Source organism: Lygodium microphyllum, chromosome 27 (assembly GCF_053477565.2).
Source record: "Lygodium microphyllum isolate KBCC chromosome 27, Lygodium_microphyllum_v1.1.10, whole genome shotgun sequence".
Taxonomy (NCBI): Eukaryota; Viridiplantae; Streptophyta; class Polypodiopsida; order Schizaeales; family Lygodiaceae; genus Lygodium; species Lygodium microphyllum.
Window position 1 is genome coordinate 109,280,577 of NC_141161.1, and position 22,416 is coordinate 109,302,992.

Consider the following 22,416-nt stretch of genomic DNA (forward strand, 5'->3'; position numbering starts at 1 on the left):
ATTCCTAGAGATGTTTACTTGATCTAAAAGGGAAAAACTAGTTGCATTTTGTCACAATTTACGTAAGCACACGATTCATTGCATCTACGTACGACTCAATCCCTAACTTTTCTTGTTAAGGCCAAAAGGCATGTTAAATTTCGGCATAACTTCCGTTGATCCAACTAGGACTTGCATTCACGAATCATGCTCACAATTCTTTTTCTAAGCTTTTTAAGATTTCATGCTTAATGAACCATGCAACCTTTCCCTAACTACATCTCTTGATGAATGAAGTTCTTACGTATGATGATTGTGCAACATGCAATCCTTTCTTAACTACACGTAGTTAAATGAGATTCATGCCAATTGAAGCTAGAGTTAACCTATTTAATGCAGCCCCTAGAATTATTTCCATGCTTTGCTATTTCCTACGGGTGATAACGACTTCCTTAATGAATCATTACCAAGAAGATTTATCTAAAGAAAATGTGACATGCCATTAATCTTTCCATGCCTAGTAAAAGGTGTACCTCAATAATTTCAACCTTGTAATGAGGCAACAGTTGTCCTAGGCTTGTCACTTTTGAATGCACAAAAGGAAACTTACTGGTAAGGTCCTAAAAATGCATAGACACCTTATGTTCTTTTCATTCATTCCATTGAACGTACCAATGATCAATTTTCATATCTTGAGCTAATTCTAGTGAATGTTCAAATAGCCAATTCATTTTCCAATTTCATTTAACTTGACTAGTTGAATTTGAACATGCATGAGTGCTTTCTAATCCATGAAGTTATCGTGAATAATTCAATACTTTTGTGTGGAATCCAATTAGATAAAACTTGGACTTGTGGACTCCGGGAAATATCCACGTAAATACTAGGAGAAAATCCTCCCACTGGCGCGCCTTGTGACTTTTTAGGGCCATTGTAGGCATGATTTCGGCTTGTGGTTTGCCTTCGTGGTCTATCAATTTTACTCATCTTGGTATGCAGCCTTTTGATCTTTGCCTTTCTCCATCGTACATAGGAGATTCCTTCGCGGGACTTCAGATGAATAGTGCTTGCGGAAAAGGGCCTTGATGAGCTTCTTAGGAAGAACCCGAGTGGTGGCTAGGACTGGGTTTACGGATGGCTTGTGGGCTTTGAAGCCTATTTGCGGAGAGGCTCTTACGATGGGTCTCGCGGAAAGGAAGCTTTATAAGCTTCTTCTTCTTCTCTTCAAAATTCCGAGGCTAGGAATGGGCTTGTGGGTGATTGGTGGAAGGGCTTGTAGACTTCCCCTTCTTCTCTTCAAAGTCCGAGCTAGGGGGGTGGCTTGTAGGAGTTGCAATGGGAAGGATGGATTTAAATTCCAGAGGGTAGAGTAGACTTAAAGAAGATTCAATGGGGAAGGGGTTTAAAAGGAACCCGTGGGGGAAAAAAAAAAAGGGCTTTATGAGGAATCCATGGGAAGGGGTTTATAAAAAACGGGGGAGGGTATAAAGGCTTGTGAAAGTGTAATGGAAAAGGGGGCTTAGAGAGCCCCCTTAGAAGCTTGTAAGAAGCTTCTAGCAGCTTCTATCAATTACGTGGCGGCATGGAGACCGACGATGCCGTTTAGGGGGGGATTTGGCAGAGACTGGTGGTGGCGTGATAGCCCGTGGCGGAGAGTGGCAGCAGTAGCGGCAAGCCCAGCGGCTGGTGGCGGCCCACTTTTTCAACGTGGCAATGATGAATGGAGCCTCCCTCGTCCTTCCTCTGATGTAGCATGGCGACTGGCAGCTCATGTAGCAACTCCTCCCTCCACACGGTGCATCACAGCACATTGGCAGCGATGTCGCTCCTTCCCCCCTCCTCGCAACACGACCTCCTCTGGTTCCTCTCTACGGCCGCCTTTTGTCAGCTCCTCCCCTCTATCAGTCTCGCGACTCTCCTTTCAGCCCCTCAACTCCCCTGTTAGAGGGGGTTTATATAAGAAAAGGGGGGAGAGGACACCCTCCCACGTGGTGGCCTGCATGGCTCTTCTCCCCTCCACCTCTCAAGTTCCCTATTTCAGTCCATCCCCTTTGCTCAGCCACGCTTTGGCTGGGGGAAAGTAATAAAAAAAAATTGCAATAAATATTACATTATCCTCTTGACCTCCTCCCAAGAGGATGTTTACCTATGGTTATGCGGGTTATTTAAACCTCGGTCCCGTTTTGCCAGTGGAGAGGTCATGATTCTTCGGTCCCGATTTACCAATGCGGAGTACTCCTTTTCTCACGTACGATCATAAATCAACTACCGGAAATGGAGATAACCTTTTCACAAATTTACGATGTGCGGGAGGTTGGTCTAGTAATATTTCAAACGGAAATATTACATTCTCTCCCCCTTGGAGGAATCGAGATGTCCTCATCTCGAGATGAACTGGGGATATTTATGGTTGAGAGTGCTTTTCATCCACCCAAGTGGTATCCTCTTCGGGATAATCTTTCCACTGGACGAGGCATTCTTTCAAGGTTCTAGATCTTAGTCGTTTTTCCCCTAGCATCTAAGATCCCATCAGGCCGTAGCTCAAGGACTCCTTGACTAAATATTGCAATTTGTTGGTCATCAAGTACATGGTTAGGGTTAGGTACATACTTCATTCTTCAATAGACTGATATGGAATACATTATGAACCTTTAGGTTTTCAGGGAGTTGCAGTCTATAAGCATTAGGTCTTAAGCACTTGAGGATCTTGTATGGTCCACAATACCTTGGACTTAGCTTCCTGCAATCTCCTGAGGATAGAGAACTCTTCTTTGGGCATACGTGAATGAAAACCATGTCTCCTTCCTCGAATATTCTATCTTGACACTTCAAATCTATGTATGCCTTCTGTCTATCCTTCACAGCTTTGATGTCCCGAGAAAGTGAAATCATGAGCTTCGCACAATATCTTCTATTTAAGTAACTGGCTTGCCGGTATACATGCTCTCATTCTATAGTAGACATGTCCATTATTGACAGAGAATTCATGACCTTTGGCCTATAGTCTTTTGTTCCTGGTCCTTGATAGAGATTTCCCTTAGCATCTTTTGATAGGCTGGATCATGGCATGCTTCTTCTCTAGCTAGCTCAAGTATTAGGTCGTTTGGCATGGACACCTCTGTAGCTAGAGATCTAGCTATTGATGGATTTTGCAAGATTAGTGAATTAAGGAATGCCTTGCAATTGAGTGCATCAACAACTACATTCTACTTTCCAGGTCGGTACTTGATCTCAAGGTCATACTCCTCCAGCACTTCAATCCACTGACATTGCCTCATGTTGACCTTGTTCTAGGTAAAGTTCCACTTGAGACTTTTATGATCAGTCACTAGTGTAAACTTATTACCCAGCAGGTAGTGTCTCCAAAGCTAAAAGTTCAAGATCATGGGTAGCATAATTCTCCTCATGGCTCTTCAATTTCTTGAAGATTATGCTATAGGATGATTTTCCTACATGAGCACATATCCTAAGGCAAGCATGCTAGTATCAGTTACTACCTCAACTCCTTATAGTGGTCTAGAAGTTTTTAGGATCGGTGCTGATACCAAACTTTGCTTCAACCTATCAGAGCTAGTTTGTTCGGCAGTTGACCAAGCAATGTTTGCTTCTTTAGTAAGTCTGTCAAAGGTGCTGCAATCAAAGCATAGTTTTTGATGAAGACCCTATACCATCTTGTCAATCCAAGAAAGCTACGTATTTCATTAACGGATATTGGAATTGGCCATTCAAGCACATCCCTGACTTTGGCTGGGTCTACTGATATTCCTTCTGATGATACTATGAATCCTAGATATTCAATCTGACGTTTGAAGAATGCACACTTCTTCATTTTTGCATACAGCTTATGAGACCTCATTGTCTCAAGGACAATCCGAAGTTGAGGTTCATGATCTTCTTCCTGTTTAGAATAAACTAAAGTGTCATCGAAGAAGACAAGCATGAAATCATCAAGATATGGTCTAAAAATATCCTGCATTAATCTATTGAAGGTGGCAGGTGCATTTGTAAGCCCGAATGACATAACCAAGAACTCAAAGTGTCCATATCTTGTATTGAAGGCCGTTTTTGGAATATCTTCATCCTTGATCCTTATTTGATAGTAACCTGACCTGAGATCAATTTTGGAGAAGATCTTTGCACCTTGAAGGAGATCAAGAAGCTCATCTATTCTAGGAATAGGATACTTGTTCTTGACTGTTGATTGATTCAACCCACGGTAATCAATACATAGTCGAAGTGTCCCATCTTTCTTTTTCTGGAATAGTACTGGAGATCCCCATGGTGAGTTGCTAGGCCGGATGTAACCCTGATCTAACAGTTGCTTGAGTTGTTCCTTCAACTCAATAGCTTCTGGTATGGACATTCTATAAGGTCTCTTTGCAATTGGCGCAGCTCCAGGCATTAGCCTTATTTCATGATCAACTTCTCTTGGAGGTGGAAGTTCAGTTAATTCCGTAGGGAATACGTCAGCGTATTCCTTTAGCCAAGAGGGTCCCTCATGAGACTCTTGCTTTTGATCTAACTTGTTGAGTTTGATCAGGTAAACAGGTAATCCTTTTCTAACCCCTTTTATGATCCGCGATACTTTGGCTAACTGGATTCTTGGCACTCCTGCCTCACCTTGAGTTGTAACAAACTTTCTTTCAGAGTTTCGAAAGGAAACTTGACCCTTTCCACAGTGGATGTGGGCGTCATTAGGCTTAAGCCAATCCATCCCGAGTAGACACTCATGGATGCCTAAATTCATGACTCTGAATTTGACTGAGGTTTTCTTTCCTCGAGGTAGGGTTGCTTGGCATAGATACCTTTGTCGATAATCTGTGGAATGCCTCGCGGTCATAAACATGACTCGGAACACTAAAAACCTGTTCCATGCTTCATAATTCTGCAAGACAGCATTGAAAGTAAGGAAATGTTTGGGACAATAACATTTGCTTTACTTCTTATTAAAATTTCTCTAAAAAAAAGTCCTTTGTTGGTCGGCTCTGATACCAACTATAACGTGTCCACTAGAATCATCCAGGACATGTCTTAGTAGTCCATCGGAAAGGATGTCTAGAAAACTCCGCCCGGCACTCCCATGGAATGTTACGGGTTTTGCAATCTAGGTCTTCCCGTGTCTGCCACGTAGCAGAAGTATCTTGGCCGTTCCCACTTACGATCGACCTGAATTTGGGTTTTCCTGTTTGGTCATTAGCTAGCAGCAACTCACGTCAGACCCGAGCGAACTACTTTACGCAGAGACGCCAGGTCCGAAGCGGATTCACGCTACACTTGGTTCAAGGGGAATGGGAAACGAGAGGGATGCAAAACTCAACCTCTCAGCCATAAGGCATAGTCCCATTCCGTTCCCCTAAAACAACGTAAATTGGGTAAGATGTAACTCTAGGTCATCGTTCTCGTTATTCGTTTTGATAATGATGATCATTCCGCTGTTCTTCGAGATTTTTGAGAAAAGTTCCCGGCTAACCGGGACCACCCATCCGTAGGACGGACCCATGGTCCATCCTCCGCACTTTCCTCGGTTTGTTTTAGCTATGTAATTATCTAACACATTAATTTGACATATAACAAACAGCTTCTTTAATTAACCCTGTTAAGCACTGGTTCCTTCACGTAATCTTATCACGTGACATATAAAAACAATATCAAACAACTTCTTTATTATCATTTCATCATTTTATCTTTGAAATACAAGGAGTTCCGCCCGTAGGCTTGTCCATAATCCGCCCGAAGGCTTATCCAGTAATCCGCTAGGGATCACTATTCCAAGCTTCTGCCCGTAGACTAGTATGCGGGTCTCGAGATCCAATCCCGAGTCACGTTAGCCTCTTGTGCAGGACCCGGAAGGCGAGGGATTTACAGCTAGAGCCCCCCCTGGCACCCAAGCGTCCTCCTGCTCCAAGTAGAGCTCAACGGAAAGACCTCTCGCGGTGGGTTCGGTCCACGTTCCCGGCGCGGTCAACAACCCCCTTGGTTAGGGTCACGCAGGTAGTCGGGGGTAACTGAAGCTGCCTCTCCCTTCAGGCCTTCAACCTGAAGCATTTAGATATCTTTTCATCCTTTAGTTCCTTGAGCAAACAATGCAAACAGTGCTTTCTAAACTATTACAAGCACAATCAATTTCCAGTGGTCGTTTATTTGGCCAACTGTTAAGGAGTGAATCCTTCTCTCCGAATGCATCTAGCATTCGATCCGGGATCAATTGCGACTTGGCAAGATCCCCAAGGGTTTGTTTGTTCACCCTTTTGTCCTTGGGTTAGGGCCATACCCTGTTAACCCAACTTAACCAATACCTTAGGTTTTATTAATAGTAAATCCTGGCGACCATGTCGCTTCAATTTATTGATTGGTCATTTGCTTCCAGGCAAATACCTAACTCTCCTTTTTCTTGGCAATTATTCCCCAAGAAAGGTGATGTAACAGGATGATTACTCATCCTCTTGTAAGTTAAATTTGCGCAATAACTTGCCAACCTCATTTCAAGAAATGGCAAAACTCTCTTGTGAACAAATCACAAGTCTATGCGATGTTGCAACTTTTTGCACATGTGTTGCATCTATTCCACGGGATCATTTCACCCATTGAATGGCGTTTTCTGGTCACGGAATTACCTCCAGCCGAGAAGCAGGGTTTAGGGTGTCTTCTTACCCAACCCATTCCTAATTATATTAGGCCACGGTCCTAGGAATTCCAACTCAATCCGGGTTTCATCATTTGAACGAGTGACCCTTAGGATAGAAACCTTAGATCCTTTCTTGCAAGCCTGTCCAATTGTCCCTACATTCCATGAATGTGGGTAGGACCTTTGGGGTATGATGGTTTCGACTTGGCAACAAGTGTGAAACTAGGTCAAGTCCTTAACGTGCTAAACTCTAGTTAGCACTTGGAGTATTTATTGTATTGATTGAACCATCCTATGCGAATACTTTGCGGTTTAAGTGATTTAGGTATTCGAGCTTACTTGTCTTGCGATAAGGACGAACCATTCCTAGAGATGTTTACTTGATCTAAAAGGGAAAAACTAGTTGCATTTTGTCACAATTTACGTAAGCACACGATTCATTGCATCTACGTACGACTCAATCCCTAACTTTTCTTGTTAAGGCCAAAAGGCATGTTAAATTTCGGCATAACTTCCGTTGATCCAACTAGGACTTGCATTCACGAATCATGCTCACAATTCTTTTTCTAAGCTTTTTAAGATTTCATGCTTAATGAACCATGCAACCTTTCCCTAACTACATCTCTTGATGAATGAAGTTCTTACGTATGATGATTGTGCAACATGCAATCCTTTCTTAACTACACGTAGTTAAATGAGACTCATGCCAATTGAAGCTAGAGTTAACCTATTTAATGCAGCCCCTAGAATTATTTCCATGCTTTGCTATTTCCTACGGGTGATAACGACTTCCTTAATGAATCATTACCAAGAAGATTTATCTAAAGAAAATGTGACATGCCATTAATCTTTCCATGCCTAGTAAAAGGTGTACCTCAATAATTTCAACCTTGTAATGAGGCAACAGTTGTCCTAGGCTCGTCACTTTTGAATGCACAAAAGGAAACTTACTGGTAAGGTCCTAAAAATGCATAGACACCTTATGTTCTTTTCATTCATTCCATTGAACGTACCAATGATCAATTTTCATATCTTAAGCTAATTCTAGTAAATGTTCAAATAGCCAATTCATTTTCCAATTTCATTTAACTTGACTAGTTGAATTTGAACATGCATGAGTGCTTTCTAATCCATGAAGTTATCGTGACTAATTCAATACTTTTGTGTGGAATCCAATTAGATAAAACCTGGACTTGTGGACTCCGGGAAATATCCACGTAAATACTAGGAGAAAATCCTCCCGCTGGCGCGCCTTGTGACTTTTTAGGGCCATTGTAGGCATGATTTCGGCTTGTGGTTTGCCTTCGTGGTCTATCAATTTTACTCATCTTGGTATGCAGCCTTTTGATCTTTGCCTTTCTCCATCGTACATAGGAGATTCCTTCGCGGGACTTCAGATGAATAGTGCTTGCGGAAAAGGGCCTTGATGAGCTTCTTAGGAAGAACCCTAGTGGTGGCTAGGACTGGGTTTACGGATGGCTTGTGGGCTTTGAAGCCTATTTGCGGAGAGGCTCTTACGATGGGTCTCGCAAAAAGGAAGCTTTATAAGCTTCTTCTTCTTCTCTTCAAAATTCCGAGGCTAGGAATGGGCTTGTGGGTGATTGGTGGAAGGGCTTGTAGACTTCCCCTTCTTCTCTTCAAAGTCTGGGCTAGGGGGGTGGCTTGTAGGAGTTGCAATGGGAAGGATGGATTTAAATTCCAGAGGGTAGAGTAGACTTAAAGAAGATTCAATGGGGAAGGGGTTTAAAAGGAACCCGTGGGGGAAAAAAAAAAAGGGCTTTATGAGGAATCCATGGGAAGGGGTTTATAAAAAACGGGGGAGGGTATAAAGGCTTGTGAAAGTGTAATGGAAAAGGGGGCTTAGAGAGCCCCCTTAGAAGCTTGTAAGAAGCTTCTAGAGCTTCTGTCAATTACGTGGCGGCATGGAGACTGACGATGCCGTTGAGGGGGGGATTTGGCAGAGACTGGTGGTGGCGTGATAGCCCGTGGCGGAGAGTGGCAGCAGTAGCGGCAAGCCCAGCGGCTGGTGGCGGCCCACTTTTTCAACGCGGCAACGATGTATGGAGCCTCCCTCGTCCTTCCTCTGATGTAGCATGGCGACTGGCAGCTCATGTAGCAACTCCTCCCTCCACACGGTGCATCACAGCACATTGGCAGCGATGTCGCTCCTTCCCCCCTCCTCGCAACACGACCTCCTCTGGTTCCTCTCTACGGCCGCCTTTTGTCAGCTCCTCCCCTCTATCAGTCTCGCGACTCTCCTTTCAGCCCCTCAACTCCCCTGTTAGAGGGGGTTTATATAAGAAAAGGGGGGAGAGGACACCCTCCCACGTGGTGGCCTGCATGGCTCTTCTCCCCTCCACCTCTCAAGTTCCCTATTTCAGTCCATCCCCTTCCCTCAGCCACGCTTTGGCTGGGGGAAAGTAATAAAAAAAATTTGCAATAAATATTACATTATCCTCTTGACCTCCTTCCAAGAGGATGTTTACCTATGGTTATGCGGGTTATTTAAACCTCGGTCCCGTTTTGCCAGTGGAGAGGTCATGATTCTTCGGTCCCGATTTACCAATGCGGAGTACTCCTTTTCTCGCGTACGATAATAAATCCACTACCGGAAATGGAGATAACCTTTTCACAAATTTACGATGTGCGGGAGGTTGGTCTAGTAATATTTCAAACGGAAATATTACACTATCATAGGTACTTCGTGCCCAATTATCATCTGTATATCCTGTAAGCTCCAAAGGCTTACCATGCTCATAGAATAGACCATAATCTGATGTAGCCTTCACATATCTCAAGATCCTCCTCACTGCATCCAAGTGTAGCTTCATAGATTTCTGTATGAACTGGCTAGTCAGTCCAACTGAATAGCTAAGATCCAGTCTAGTAATGATAAGGTAAATCGGGCTATCCACCATTTGTCTATACATAGTAAAATTCTCAATTTCATGTCCAACATCTACATGTAGCTTAATATTTTGCTCCAATGGAGTGCCCAAAGCCTTGCAATCCAACATACCATACTTGGTCAACATGTCTTGTGCATACTGCTTTTGCAACAACCGAGTACCTTGAGGTGTAGAGACAACCTCAATCCCAAGGAAATACTTCAATTCTTCCAAAACTTTGACCTAATTCAGCATGTAACATTTTCTTGATCTCTCCAATTCATGTGACATCATCACTTGTAATTATCAAGTCATCCACATAGATGGCTAATATCACATAACCAACCCTTGTCTTCTTTGTGAATAGGCTATGATCAGCCTTGCCCATAGTAAAACCAAGTTTTTATGAGCATGCATTTATCTTAGCATTCCAAGCTCTAGGTACTTGTTTCAGCCCATATAATGCTTTCTTCAATCTACACACATGTGTAGGAAAATATGGATGTACATAGCCCTGAGCTTGTCCATGTATACTTCCTCAACCAAATCACCATGGAGACAAGCATTCTTTACATCCATCTAATACATACTCCATCCTCTAGATGCTGCCAAATCAATCACTGTCCTCATGGTTGCCATTTTAGCAACGAGGCTGAATGTTTCCTCATAATTAAGACCCTATTGTTGTGCATACCCTTTTGCCACAAGTCTTTCCTTTTATCTTTCCAATGTGCCATCTGATTTACACTTCACTTTGTATACCAATTTGTAGCCAATAGTCATATTGCCTTCAAGCAAATCAACCAAATCTGAAGTGTCATTTTTAGTCAATGCTGAATATTCCTCATCCATTGCCTTGCACCAATGATCATCCAAAATAGCTTCAAAAAACTTTGTGGGCTCCTTGAAGCTAGTGACTTTTGCCATATATACATAGTGCCTCACTGTATAACCACTCTATGTAAGCCTATCCACACACTTCTTGACTCTTTCTGATCTCCTCAACTAAGGTGCAATATGAGAATCTCCTCTCTCATGAGGTGGTATATATCTATGTCTTACACCAAAAGTCACAACTGATGGAATACCAAATTAACTCACTATCCAAGCTATCAATGCTAGGTGAGAATCATAACCACAAGTGAGTGGCCCTGTAACATTATCAAGTTTGCCTTTGCCTTTATCCACATTTCTCCCTCTCACTGACATATCCATGTCAGTGGGGACAAAGATGTTGAAGTCCTCAATCTACCTATCTAAGGACTAACTAATGAAATAGCATCTTTGCACTTTCATTTGTACCTGCATGTACATAAGTCTCTTGACAACCATCATCATCATTCATCGAAGTGATCTTCTTCTCATTCCATGATTTCAACTCATCAAATACCACATCTTTTGAGACCAATGTCTCATGAGTAGAAGGATTGTAGCATTTGTACACTTTCCTATCTTGTGGATACCCAATAAAGGTGGCCTTTTCTGACTTTGGATCAAGATTCTTCCTCTTTTCATTTGGAACATGTACATATGCTAAGCATCCAAATACCTTAAGATGGCTAATGTCCGTCTTTACCCCATAAAGCCTCTAATGAGGAGTCGCCCCATGAATCCATGTCGTTGGCGTACGATTCATGACATACACTGTAGTCATTACAGCCTCTGCCCAATATGCATTTGGTAGGCTTTTCTCATTCAACATGGCTCTTGCCAATTCCATGATCACCCTATTTTTCCTTTCTGCCACATGTCAATTGCCTTCTAATCCCATGAGGTGCCAAGAAGTGATCAAAGTCTTTAGAGACATATTCTGCACCACTATCAGATCTCAAGCATGAGATGTAGCAAGCCAATTCTTTCTCCACATGTCTCTTGAAATCTTGAAAAGCATCCATGACATCACTCTTGTGCTTTAGCACATACAGCCATGTGTACCTACTATAGTCATCTATGAATGACACATAGTAACGTGATCCCCCAAGAGATGCATTCTGTGAAGGTCCCCATACATCAAAATGTACAAGCTGTAATGGTCTAGTAGTAGTGCTTACGTGCCTCATAAATGGAAGCCTTGATTGCTTCCCAAATTGACAAGACTGACATACATGTCCCAATTCCACATGCTTGAACTTAGGAAGTCCAAGTATAACTATCTTATGCTACATATTTTTCAACTTTTGAACATTTACATGACCGATCCTTTTATGCCATATCTCAATGTCCCTTATTGCAACATTGTCATGTGAGTACATAGCATTATTCAATGCTGGAATTTTCATATCCAATGTAAACATCCTACCATTTCTTTTGCCCTTAGCAATGAGTTTGCATCCTTCACCATACTCTTCAATGTAGCATCCATCTCTATTGAATCTAACTTGTAGATTTTGTTCAGCCGTTTGTTCCACAGAAAGCACGTTTTTGGATATGGAGGGTACATGTAACACATCATAGAGACTCTTTTTCCTATCACCATGCATCATCAAGGGAACATTACATGTATGCATAATGTCATGCTGCGCATCATCCCCTGTGCAAACATATCCATGAGCACCTTGTATCTATGTGTCAAACCACTCTCCATGAGGAGTCATGTGGTTAAATGACCCTAAGTCTATATACCATACATTATCTGCTTTGCCTTGTATAGGTAACCGTTTCGTCACATGTTGCATAGCAAACAACCTGTCATCCTCTTGCATATTACTAGAAGAATCATAATTACCATCTTGCTTCCCTCTTGCTCTTTGATCATTCTGCTTCTTGTATCAATCCTTAGCTACATGCCCATATTTGCCACAATAATGGCAATCCTTATTTGAATTTGATTGCTGTCCATGAGTCATTTGAGGCTGCTGCCAAGTGGCTCTTTCTCTAGCTAGATAACCTCCTCTTTCACGAGTATTTGAGGCACCTCAATTTGTTTGAGGTTGCCTATTTTGTTGTGCAATAGCTTGTTGTTCACGAGCTGCATATGCATTTACAGCACCTCTTTCTCTAAAGTTTGATCTTCCTCTTCTACCTCTACCCCTTTGATTGGAGTAGAAGACACTATCCGTGCTGATTGTACACCCACTAGAACTTGTATTGAGTCCAAGTTTCATTTCTTCATGCAAAAGAAGTGCCACAAGTTCATCAAAGTCAAGCTGCTCCTGATGCACTAAAATGGAAGTATCAAATTTCTTATACTCCTGTCCAAGTCCATGGAGGGTTGTAGCCACCAAATCATCATCCTCAACTTCAACTGCAATTGAGACTAGTTTTTCTGCAATGGTTCTTATCTCACTGACATAGTCTTCAATAGACCTTCCATTCCTGGATATGTGGTTGAACTTTTGCTTCAGTTGGGTCTTTTTGGCATGAGTAACATGCCCATAATTCTTCATCAATAAGTCCCAAGTAGCTTCTAGGGAAGTACAGTTTGCAATTTGCATAGCCTTTGTGTCTGACACACATAATGACAACCAATGCAAGACCTTGCTAGCCTTTTCCAACCAGGTCGTGTGTGCCTTTAACTGATCCTGTGTTGAAGGTCTATCCTCCGGTAGCTTGGGCTCATCTTCAAGACCTCTAACTAGGTCCCAATAGCCTCTTCCAATTAAAAAATTTAAACATCCTAAATTTCCATAGAACGAAATTGTTGTAGTCTAGATTCTCACCAACTATCTGAGTGATAGTATCCTTCTCTCCTCTGTTGGCCATTTCAAAGTCTTAAGCTCTGCAAAACCCATCGATTTCTCAAAATGCGAGCAAGCAATATACTTTAATGACCTATAGTGCAACCAGTTTTTACTGTAAAATTGTAGCAATAACCACTATTGCATTTTCAGACAGTACATGTCTTTTATTCCCATTTAATTGTAGTTACACTGCATCAACAACTTTGCACTCTAATCTAATATGATGACTGCATAAGATCCAATACATGCAGGAAATAAATACTCAATATTCCTTCAACTAACTTCTCAGGTACATTCATATTTGTCATAGCATTTTTGACATATCCATGAGAGCTTTACTCAAACATCATACTCTCCACAAATATGTCATTCATCAGCAATGGGCTGCCATTAATCACTGCCAATGCATAAGAGAGCATCAAGTAGAGATCTTCAAGCCTCACATAATACATTCACTGTTGTTGCAGAAACTCTCCAACAAGGCTTTTACATGCATAAAAAATGGGTGTGTAGCTAGTGCACCTGCAAATATTACCTACTATGGTAGATTGGATTTGTTATGACAATAGAGAGCAAGTGTGCAGCCATCACACATCTGATGTCCACAGTCCTGAACTTCAATTGTGCAAGCAATGTCATTTGCACAATAAGCAATAGCTTGCCGTGCATCGACTCTTTCTTCGTGACTAGCATCCTCTCCTATCTCAAAGCTCATCTTGAGGCCCCATCGCGGCCTTTTGTTATTTCTGTCGTTCTGCTTCGCAATCGAAGCACGATCTGAGTTTGTGCTTCTATTCAAAGCTATTTCATTCCTGATTTCTTGTTTAGCTGCCCCCCGCACCTTGGAATGAGTAAGAAAATTGGTCCTCGTAGTCTCACTACAGCTCCTTGGATTTACGGCAGGCATACAACAGCGATTCAATAAGCCTTTCTCAACTTTTTGCATACCCTTGTGGCCGGTAGCATGCTAGGTTGTATTCAGCGGAACTGTTGACACAAATTCAAGAGCCGGCAAGTCATAAGGAATTAGTTTCTTCTTGTGTTTTGGTAGACCCTCAGAATTTCTTTGGTGAAGCAATCATTCAACGGTCTGCACCATAACCATGGTTCAGACCCCTCCCATTACCCTTCTAATTGAGAGTCCTCTTTTCTCAAACGTCTTCATGGCGGATCTGGTTCTCTCTTTTGTTTTTATCATTTGGCATCTCTTTGGAGGCCAGAAGAAGAAAACACCCGTGCCGGTTGTTCCTAAAAATCTGGTTGTGGAAGTTCTAGAGCCTGAGCCTGAAGATTTTTCACAGAAGAAGGTCACAGTGTTCTTTAGAACTCAGATAGGAACAACAGAGCGATTCACAAAGGCTTTGGCAAGGACTGGAGGTGAGACAACTCATGAAAATTGACACCAGCAGCCTGATTGCTGAGTTTATAGACTATGTGAATGCTATACAACAGTCATGGTCGTTGGAAGGAAGAAGGCCCTCTACTCTCATGCCCCCAATGACAGTGCTCGAAGTGCAAATGGATGCCCCGAGGAGGAACGATTAGCCCGAGGAGGATAGTGGTATCAAAACCTCTTTCTCCTTTTCAATGCCACACAAAGCAAAAGAGATGCTTGTAGGCCAAGTATCATAATTAATATTAGCTGCAAGAGCTTAGGAAGCAACAGAAAGATACCTCACTTTTTTAATGAGTTTTGGCTCTGATACCATATTAGAGTTTAGAGAGAGAGATGGACATAAGGCACAAGCTCAAAGGGTAGCAGACATGTTCCCTGTCATTCCATTCCATCAACACAGTCTAAAGACCAATGACTAAGAGCTTGAATCTTAACAATGGTTCCATCATCTAGGCTGTGATACGATAGTGTATCTTATCCTTTCAAAGTCATATTAAATAACATCATTAGATTTCCCTCATCTTGGATTCAATAGTTGAACATTAACTTTTGGAACTCATTAATATGGAGCTTCATATATTCCTCGACTAGCCCATTAAAAATGGGTAGAGGGAATCCTAAAGCTAGCAAGTCCAATGTCCTTGCAGGGATTGCAATGGGTTGTGCCATGATGAAAACTGGATTCCCTAAAGGTCTTTGAAATATTAGAACTATTATCCCACTCGAAGTGGGCTAACCAATTGGGAGAGGGGAAGTACTAGAGCTTTCTTCTCCTCCTAGAGAACTGCTTGTAGAACTAGGGTTGCTAAGACCTCTCCCTTGGGGAGAATATGTTCTAGTCACATCTAGCCCTTTCAGCTCTCTTTTGCTTTTGAAGCTCAACTTGATGGTCTTTTGGATCTATTTCACTCTCTTTCGACATACACTAATCAACTAGTCCGTATTGACCAAGATTCAAACATCACTACTTATTTGTGGTGTCGTGATGCTATGCAAACACAATGTGAAAAAGCATGGAATGCATCATCATCCAACTTCTTTATTGATCTAAAGAGTCAATGTGATCTGAGTCATTAGTACTAGTGTGAGTTGCATGGATTATCCAAAAATACTAGATTTTTGGATAATTTTAGCCTATTTTTGATATTATTTATTGTAAAAAATATGAAAAAGTTAAAAAAACTTCTAGATTAGGATGTCGTGCAAAAAACAAGTTGCTTTTTTAGCGAGTTATGGGATTTTAGGAAGTTGTTACTACACTTGTGAAGAAGCATAGAAGAAGAGAAAGATTGTACGTCTCTAGCTTGCCCAATGTTACGGGCAAGACAGTTGATGTATCCAATAAGCCACCTACTTCTGTGGCTAACCCTATGGTTGTACTTGCTATTGTTCCCTCTATTAGGAAAGATGTCTTAAATGAATTGGTCAAAGGCATTGGTCAAAGGCATGCAGGATCTTCAATTGAAGGTTGCAAAATCGGATGAAAAAGGCCAAGAGGAAAGGGGACGGTGTCGGAGCATTTGCGGTCGAAAGTCTATCGTGGGGGTAAGAGAAAGCAGGGTGAAGGGAGATTCAAGGAGTGGAGTAGATAGAAGAGAAGGGGTTGAAAGAAAGAGAATATATGAAAGAATATTCATAGAAAGAAATAGAAGACGTGGAATAATACTCACAGAATTGAAGCCTGTCTGTTTACTTCTCCATTATGAGAAGACAAATCTCTTGTACAAAAACATACACAAAATAATACCTTCCTCTATGCTGCTCAGACCGCCAATCTGATGCTTTCATTGGCTCTGAAAGGGGGGTAAAATACCGCCAATCTGACTCATCGTTCAACTGGAGCTCGGTCACCGCCAGGATTTGTCACACCTGTGGGGACGTCCACTCCAGTTACTCCGGCTTTTGCGCAGCCGTCGGCAGATGTCACGCCTTTTGGTGGCACTCCTTTTGGTGGCACCCCCTCTGGTGGCACTCCTTTTGGTGGCACACCCTCTGGCGGCACCCCTTTGTGTGGCACTCCGGGAGAGGGTACCCCCGTCGGTACACCGGATGTTTAGGGATCTCCTGGATATGCCCAGGAGCGTGGACGGAGATGGGAGAGGGCCCATACACGGCACACTCCTAGGGATTATGGATACCTAGTGGATGGCAGGTCAGGAGCCATCATCATGAATGATGAGGGGAGGAGGGTGATGGCTCGCATGAGGGAGTTGTGCCAACAAGTTTTTCGGCACAACGTCCTGGATCATTGGAGGAACATACCGAAGGGGAGCAAGGAGTACATAGTAGCATCCTTGCACGAGGAGTTCCCGGTGCCAGCCGCAGTGGATAGATTCTCTACGGGCTGGATGATGGATTGCATGCGTGCATACATGTCACATAGACGATCCGACGCACGCAAGGCAATCAAGAGTGGGGCTCCAAAGCCCGAGTGGTTAGATGCAGACGACTGGCACCGACTGAGGGAGGAGGCTACAAATTCGCCAGGACGTTGGAGTCAGCAGCGGGAGGCGGCGAGGGCACGAATCGAGGCCGGATCGGTACATCATCTTGGGAGTGGCGGCCACAGGACATATTTGGAGGACTTTGTAAGATTCTCTTTTGTTTTGCTTATTTGTTTTTTTGAGATATTCTTTGTACTGACAATCATGTTTCTAACAGTTAGCATTTTGTTTTCTTTGCAGCACTCCATTACAAATCGCGATCCGCAAGGCCTTGAGACTCGATATGCGGAGAAGCACGGTCTCAGATCATTGATCGACCGATTGTATAGACGAGGCGGCCCAGTAAGTCACTCATCTTTCTTGTCCGTAGTTACCATGAGATATTTGAATGCATTATTGTATGGTGGATTGATATGTTGTTTCTTTTTCTGCAGAATCCGTTTGATGCTCCTTTGCGGCGGGACGAGCTTTCGGGGGACGAGGATTTGTAGCTCGCCCTTGGATCCTTAGAGCTCACATACCTTTAGTTTTTAGTCGCCCGATCTATGTAGACATTTTCTATGTATTAGTGATATTGTTTTATGATTGTACCAATCGCATTTTATGCGATATCATGTATTTATTTCATCCATCAGTTTTATGATTTCAGTATACATTCTTTTTGTTTGCAAACACTTTGTATGAAGAAGTGCAGAAACTATTTTGTATGGCTCTCATAGCTGCCCTGCCACAAAATTTTTTTTTTCTCTGTTACCGTCGCTATTTGCGTCGCAAAATCACTGCACGCGTCACTATTGCCGTCGCTATCAGCGTCGCAAATTCTCTGTAACCGTCGCTATATGCGTCGCATTTAGCGACGCATATAGCGACGCACATAGCGACGCATATAGCGACGATTCTATGGCGTCGTCAATAACGACGCTTTTTGCGACGACGGGGGCAAATTTTGTTGTTTGTATTTTCGTCGCTTTAAACGTCGCTATAAGGTCTATATCTTGTAGTGTTTATCTCCTACTTCGGGGTGTTGTTCACTACCTGAAAACAGCAATCGTTGTCGAAGGGTTTTCGAAAGCAAAGTCGCAACCACTGAGGACGATTCAATCAAGCGAGATCACGATTCAATTTGAAAGAATGTCACCTCAATTTCAGATAATGGCCCTATAATCAATTTGTTCAAGCCTTTTGGTCTCTTGAATGTGGCAAATAGACCTGAATGTATGCAATACTAGCTGCACTTCACCCATTTGATTACAACCCTATTCAACATCAACAGCTTCAGCTTCATTAAAAAAAACAAATCTGATTTATAAACTGGCTGCTCAAAAACTGTAGTCCTTCACATCCCTTTGATAAGCCCTCAAGGCCTCTTCTTATGGTCAAAGCTTACAAAGAATAAAGATAGTTCAACATCTCATAAGATCTTATTGATCTCTGTATCATGTCAATTTTGACATGTGTACACTCCATCAAGTGGCTTGTAGCACTGGTGGAAGCTCTACAGGGGCTGCATTTGAAGAAGTTCCTTTTGAACCACTGAAAAGTACTTCACTTAATCATGGAATCAGAATCGGACATGAGCTACAACAGCTCTATCTTGAGGCCCTTGTAGATGCTTATGAAACATCAGGGGCATAAGAGCTCCCAAGATGACTCCAGCCTCTCTTGTACAAGAGTTAGAAAGCAAGAATAGAATGGGCATAAGAGCTCGTAGTATGGCTCCTAACTTTCTGCCAATTGCGAGTCTTAGACAACTACCTTCACTAGCGACACATTTATTATTCTGCAATATTCTTCATGATTTTTGGTAACTAATCTTCCACTATTGAGCTACCAAGTGCGATGAAGTGCCCAGCTCCTCAAACAAAGAACTGGGTCGCTCGATTCAACACTGTAGTCTTCACGAACACTGCCATTCCGTCTGCTTTTCTTTTTCTAGACTTCCCCTCTCAGCATTCAATCTCTTTTCCATTCGAGCTTTTTCGCACCGGATACAAAGCAGGTCCCGAAAAGCCTTTTGTTCCTTGCTTTTTTTTATACATCTGATAGACATTGCATGATTCCACATAATGTTGCACATCTTTATACATGTTTTGCAACCAATAATTCTCTTTGATCTTGGAAAATGTTCCCCAAACTCCTCTATGTCCAGCCCATAAGCTTTCATGAAACTCATACATCACCTATTGTTGAGAAGCCCTATCTCCCAAAACACGTACTGGAGCGTCTCTCTTTTTCTTTGCATGCTTCCATAAACATCCATCATTTAAGAAAAACCCATAAGCTTTTCTTTTAATCCTTTTGAATTCAACTTGAGACCATTTAGCCTTCTTTGTCATGAGGCTGAGATATTGACCTATTTTCAGCCAATCATCCGCATACAACTCTTCCAAAAATTGTGTTCTCACTGAAGCATAACACTGATGATGCTTTCTGTCTACTATCCATTTCTTCTCCATAGATGTAAGCTCTTTTCTTAATGCTGAAATCCCTGTTACAATAGTTGTACCTGCAGTAACATTAGCTGAATACTCATTCCTTATTGTCATAAAGTCATTTTTAACACCTATCACATCATCCTCTTCATCTTCCATCAACTCCTGTTCATCTTCAAACCTCGCTCATGAAAGCATGTCAGCCCACGGGGTTTTCTCTACCTGTAATATGCTGAAAATCAGGGTTAAGTGACTTTATATATGCAATCCATATTGTAACATGGAAATATCAGGAGTTGAGCAATTTGCTATCATGCCCAATAAAGGTAGACAATTAGTCTCTACCACTACATGAGCTCCCATAAAATACTCCCTATCACACTTAAGGGCTATCATTACACCCCAAAGCTCTCTTTTGACTTGAGAATACCTTCATTGGCATTCATTGAGGCCTTTGCTCCAAACCAAATGGCATATCTATTCCCATCAGCATCATGCTGACCCACTTGCCCAACCAATGCCAATTGGGCTTGTATCCACTGTGAGAATAATAGATTGCCCATTCTCATAATTTGTTGTCTTTAGTGTTGGGGCTGAAATCAATAAGCTCTTTAACTTCTGAACTACCTTGATGTGTTGTTTTCCCCACCAAAACTTTTGTCCTTTTCGCAAGAGTTGATATAGACTTTCAACCAGATGAGCAAAATGCAAAATCCATATCAAGTAAAAGACACATGCAACGAAAAATCTTCTTACCTCAGATACATTTGAGCATGTCTCCTGCATCCTGCTTATGGCATCAATCTTTACTGGTGAGGGCTTTCTTCCATATTGTCTACACATGTGCCCAACAACCAATACTTTCTCTACTACAAAAACTGATTTTTCCCCTGACAGAGTCAAATGCACTTCTTCAAGACAGCTCAAAATCCTATCACAATCAGCAATATGAGCAGCCACAAATCCTCTACATCCTTGATCATTCAGCTTTGCATTCTTCTCATGGATATTGCACCCTTTGGTCAACACATCATCAAGAAAGGGTAAGGTCAACTGAAGAATATACTCCCTCAAAACTTTATGCATAGCATTCATCATATGTGCCACTCAATTGGTTGTCCCCTGTGGAAGTGTACACATCCTAACCAATCCAAGTGGTGTCTTCATGGTAGTGATATCTCAGCTTTCTAATGCAAGCTAGAATTGATCATATCTTGAATATAAATCTCCCAAATAGTAAATTTCCTTACCTACAAATGCTTTTGCAAATTCATCCACTATCGCACTTGATCCAACATTCCTTATGGTGACTTTATTAACTAGCTGCAAATCATGTATAAACCTCAAAGAACCATTCTTCTTTGGAACAGTATACCACCGATTCGAATATGGAGCTGAAGAGGGCTCCAAAATCCGCATCTTGATCTTCTCGTTCAAAAGCTTCAACAACTTAGGTAAATATGCCCGAGGTACTAGAATAGGCTTTAAATTCCATGGCACATGAGGTGCTGTAAAGATCACCATAGGTGCAAATCAACACATCCAATTTCATCTGGCTAAATTGCAAAGGCTTTCCCATGCCTTGCTAACATTTGCAAGAAACAAGCTCTTTCTACAGGTAAAAGAAAGCTTGTATCACCAATTTTTTTGCTTTTGTAAAGTTTCAGCTGTAAATTTATGTCCCACTCCATGTGGATCCCGTAAACTAGGCTGTTGAGTCACTTTTTTAGCCAACCCATCACTTTCAAGTGGGAAAGGAAAAGCCACAAGCTTAAACTTCTTTGCAACTGTTTTGTACTTTGTATCCACCCTTGCTTCAACCCTGTTTTGTAGCCAACCCATATTACAACCCATAACATTCATGCTTAGCAAACTCTTGAACGACTTCATACATTTCTAAAGTGTCAACATAAATAACCTCTTTTTCTGCCATGATTTGAGCATTAATTGCTATAGAAATTTCAACCACTATATCAACATCAATTAGCCCTGAAAACAGCCCTATAATACCTTCATTTGCAACCATCAAACCATATGTCTTCAACTCTTTTTCAGTCCATCCTACATATCTCTTTTCAGCCCTGCACATGGCTGAAACATTTTTAAAACTACCAACACTACATGCTGTCCATTCTTGCAATCCAAACACAAACACAGTTATCCCCTTTCTTGGAGGCATAATTATCTTCGTAGAGGCAGTGCCATAACCTCCCCTTACAACAGTGCTATCTAAAAACCCTTAAACTCTGGTGCATTAGGTGGCATGGAATTATCTTGTAGCTTATCTTGATTACGAAGATGATTCACACAAATAGTGAGAAACTGTACTGCCTCTGTATTATCTTTACTCCGAACCCGAGCATATGAAGAACCATCATCCAAGGCTTTTGCTTCCAGCCTTGATTCTGAAATATAGGGCTGCCCCAAAATCACTGGATAACTACATGAATCCTGCACAAAAAAATGATATTCATCCCTAAAATCTCCAATAGTCACCAGTACATTAGAACAAGCTGCATAAAGATCCCATGATGAATTGTTTGCCGCCCTCATGCACCACCCTAGATCTACATCAATTGGCCAACCTCCATTCTCATACAAACTGCATGCCATAACATTGATTTTAGAACCATGATCCAAGAGAGTTATGCAAGGCATCTCTCTTTCTCCCACTTTAACAATGGTCTTTGTTGTAGCACGAGCCCAATGCGTTTGTGAATAATGACTGCTTGGAATAAAATGAGCATCTTCTTCTTCATGTGCTTGTTGATGGGCATCCCTATTATACATAGCCTTTTCTCTATGCTTAGTGCTACCCATAATACCATTTTCAGCCACAAGCTTGCTGTCTATGCTTCCATCTAACCCATTTTCAACATCAGCCTGTTCCAAAATAGCATTACATACATCATCATATTCCCTCTGAAGATATTTCTCTATGTCTTTGTCAACCTGCATCAATGCTTGCAAAA